The 4,239-nt window shown below is 30.2% G+C and overlaps 1 long non-coding RNA gene across 1 annotated transcript; it reads left to right on the top strand.

The window, feature by feature from the left end:
- The first annotated feature begins 1,953 nt into the window (after positions 1 to 1,953).
- LOC136796467 (uncharacterized) lies at positions 1,954 to 3,149 on the top strand. The gene is made up of 2 exons (XR_010844184.1): positions 1,954 to 2,425; positions 2,988 to 3,149. It is a non-coding gene; the product is annotated as an uncharacterized lncRNA (long non-coding RNA).
- The last annotated feature ends 1,090 nt before the right edge of the window (positions 3,150 to 4,239 follow it).

Below are 4,239 nucleotides of genomic sequence, written 5' to 3'. Positions count from 1 at the left end.
TATATATATATGTATGTATACATACATATATATATATATGTATGCATCTATGGAATATTGTATGTTGAATCTGTATGAATTGTTAAAATGCACTTAAAGTTTATAGCCAACATTGTTAAAATTTGAATGGTACCTCTGAAGAAAAATAAGATAACCATATTATGTTTTTTCAAAACTGAATAACAGTTTCTGTGAGATTTTTGAATAGTGGTTAAAAAGGTAAAGTTATAACAGAAGAAAATTAACTTAAATTTGTTGTTGGGTTGTATGGCTAAAATAATAAGCATTAAAAACATATAATAATGGAAAAATCCGAAAACTAACAATTTGATATCACAATTTTAGGGGCAATTTGACAATGTGCATGGCTTTTTGCAGTTCTTATTGTTTTTATTAGAATAATACTTTTAAAAGAACAACTAAGTTGTTTTAACTGAGAGAAAAAGAATAAAGTTGGGTTTGTTGCCGAAAAAAGAATAAGTATAAAAGAACAAACCAGTTTGTTTTTAAACGCTAATATATTAACCAAATCACAAAAGATTTAGACTGGTGATTTCTAATCTCAATGATTATTTAAACTGAGCCATATAAGATATTAACCACAACCTGTATTCCAAGTTTTAAATAAGAGAAATAAAAAATAATGTATAAATTCTTTTGATTTTCAGTGAAAAATCTTTTGGAAACTTCATCTATAGTAACTCAATAATTAGATAAATTATTCAGGAGATATGAGATAATCATACTCATGCATATGGGAAGAATCAGTCTTGCAAGAGAACCTGCTAGTTTCTGACCTCTAAAAGTAACAAGATTTATTTTTAGGGACTACAAAAAAATCAATATAAAATGGCAAAGGTGATAATATATTTCACACTATACAAGTCAAGTTGCAGGATCTTAACTTAAAAGGACCAACCATCACAGCTACATGATGCGAGGTAGAATCTACAGTCACCAAACCAAGGCTACCCAAAGGGTTATCTACTATTTAATAGAAGGAGAAAAATTAACAGACAAGAAGTAAGGCAATCACAAAAAATAAAAAATCAGATTGAATTAAATATTAGGATTCAGCAGTTGTGGGCCTAATACTCAAAAAATTAATTTTGCCAATCACTTCCTTAGAAGAGAGTAGAAAAGGGACCACAGAAAAAAAAAAATCCATATCTAATTAAACACATTTAATTTTGAAAATATTAATGCTAACTATTACTAAGTTAATATTTAGTTGTTCACCGCAATCTACTTTAATTTGATTTTATTATAGTAAATATGCATCAGGAACAATAAACTTAATCAAAGGCCATGAAAAAATATGATTGAAATGAGTATACCTTAAATTTCTTAAGTTTATTCAACTGTTCTAAGCTGTCCTGCCAGAATGCGACTTCATCTCCATTAAAGATTCCTATAAATCTATTGTCAAAATGGTCATAAACAACTGGAGCTGTCAGTTTATTTTTTGTACCCCAGGAACTGACTTGTTTTTGATCAGACAACTATAAAGAATATAACACATTAGGCAACATGACTATTAGTAGTTAAAATAGACATTTTGAGAAACCAAACTTACCCTAAATCTGATGACCATATTCCTAGAAAGAGTTACAATAACACAATCACTAAGAGCATCTTCAGAAACTCCTAGAAAATTCTTATACTCAATTAAGGGGCAAAGAGAATAAGGAGCTAAAAATTGCGTTGAATGGGACATTTTGTAAAACCGATTTAAAATTAAATATTACTTATCACAAAATTCAAACAAAAATAAAGAAATGTAAAATCCGAAACCAACCATGTTTACAATTACAACCTCGTGTAATTGAGGAACAAGAAGGTAGTGAGTAGGTTAAGTAAGAAGGTTATTGAACACAGAGGTAACACGTACTGAGACTATACTAAACAGTAGCTATTGTCCGTTCGCCATTATTCAATGCACGTGAGTAAAGGAGGACGACTATCCATCCTTCTGTCTAATGTCACAAAGTTTAGAATAAAATAACTATGAATCTTGTGCAATATCTTTTTCGATAATAAGCAGAAAGCTCATTGGACATTTTCATGCAAAAATAAAATGAAAGCCACGATCTGAACAAAGCACTCGCTGCCACCCTCAACCTCAAATTTTTAATGATCGGATATAATAAATTTCAAGCTAGTCCATCAGCATTACTTCAACACGATCATTATGAATGTATATATCTTTGGTTTAACTTTCTTTCAAAAGTAAGACTGATTTAATCACGAAGGCCCCTACACTACCAGTCCGAATGACGCATACTCGTATTTGATATACCGAACAGTAAGAATCCTGTCCATTGTCTTTTTTAATTTTACACGATGCTATTAACGAAACTAGAATTGATCGTTACTGGAGGTTATTGTGCTTCCGATGTATTTGAAACTATTAACTTTAAGAAAGGTTTGATTTCTTCTTATTGAATATTCTTATGTTTAGTTTTGCTTTGGTTTATTTGTAAGCCCATGTCTTCCTCCGGTGCTATAAGAGTGAAGGCTAACTTTTGGATATATTCTACTTCACTACCAAGGACTGTTACATCATATGCATCATCCCCATGTTTATCCCAATGAACGATTTGTAGCATAATCCCCTCTAATACCAGGTTGAATAGCATCAGGGAAAAGCCTTCTCCAGAGCCAAGTCCTCACTTCACTTTGAATTCGATCTACTCTCCTTGAACCATCACTCAGCATTGGGAACTATTTATGCAAGCCCTTATACACTCACACTAACTTCAATGAATCCAAGTTCCAAAATGATTTTCTATAGAATGACTGGCAGGCCACTTTGAAGTCAATGAAAAGAGCATGCATATCACTTTCCAATTCCCATCCTTTCTCAAGTATCTATTACCGGATAAATATCTGGTTTGATCTGCTATTACCCTGCCGAAATCTTATTCACCTAATACTTTCTCATAGAAGAGGTAATCTGATATAATTTTTTTCCTCCATATTTTCAGACTAAGATGGTTCACTGCAGTTACATGGTAGTCTCCACCTTCGTTGGACTACTCACCTGGTCTTACTGAGAGGGCATTAATTCCTGAAGCTTTTTCTCTATTTAATTGTCTAATTTATCAACAAGATTCAATAAAGGATTCCAAAAAATGTATAATTTATTAGTTGGTCCATTTATATTTTAACTTTACAAAAAAGTATTGGCTATAGCAGAACTGTAGGATAAGATGTTTAGGGAATTTATAAGGAACCCAATCCCAACATGATTATTAAGAGGTACCAAGAAGAAAGTTTTAGAGGGTCCCTTCATGACACAATATCATACCTAATCAGAACTAGATTAATTTATTTTTCATACATGTTCTCCATCTTAATATTTATGTTTTTGACCCTGGTTATAGAAAGAATTAAAAATATAACACCTGTCAATACAAAATATATAACTCCAAACAGTAGATATAATTAAAATATTTTGCTAAAATATTTGTTTACTTAAAAACAAATATTTCATATATTATTTACAAATCAATTCAGATCTCTGGTCTTACTTGTTATTTACATTAATATTGCATAGCTTCTGAACATCAAATTCATGTAAATTTTCTTCTGAAGTCAGTTAATCATAATGTTACAAAAAAGTTAAGGATATATTTTTAAGATTCATTCAAAAGAAATCTTTGAATTATTTAATATGAAATGTTGACTGGGAGGTCCCTTGCTTAATGATTCATTTTTTTTTTCACACATATTAAAGGTTTCCAAAATAATTCATAGCAAATGCAAAGCGAAATCTACCAAAGAAAAGTTTTCCATAAATAAATTACACCATTATTCTAATAAAAAATAAATGTACACCAATATTTTTTTATTAATTGTGAATTTAGAGTAGTACTTAAATATAAAATTTGTTAGCTACTGTAGATAATATTTGTGAGCTCACATATTGTTTTTATACATTTCAGAACTAGTTCACATTGAATTTTTGTAACATACAATATCTTGTATTACATTTATAATGAATGGATGGCTATTTGTTGGGTCAAGCGAAGCTCCCACTAAAAATTTAACTTTATATTTTTCTTCGAACCATTTGCAGAGCACCTTGCAAACCAGTCCACATGTTAAAAAGGGTGGTGGTATTGGTACATATTTTTATATATTCTCATTATATTTCATTTAAATTAATTTTCCTTACCTCCTACATATTTTCTCATCATCTGTTCCTTTCTTACTAATAGATTATTCCAAGTAAAC

This window comes from Halyomorpha halys, unplaced genomic scaffold, assembly GCF_000696795.3.
Source record: "Halyomorpha halys isolate HHAL.00 unplaced genomic scaffold, Hhal_1.1 Scaffold9585.1, whole genome shotgun sequence".
In the NCBI taxonomy this organism is placed as follows: Eukaryota; Metazoa; Arthropoda; class Insecta; order Hemiptera; family Pentatomidae; genus Halyomorpha; species Halyomorpha halys.
This window is presented reverse-complemented; position numbering and strand designations above follow the sequence as displayed.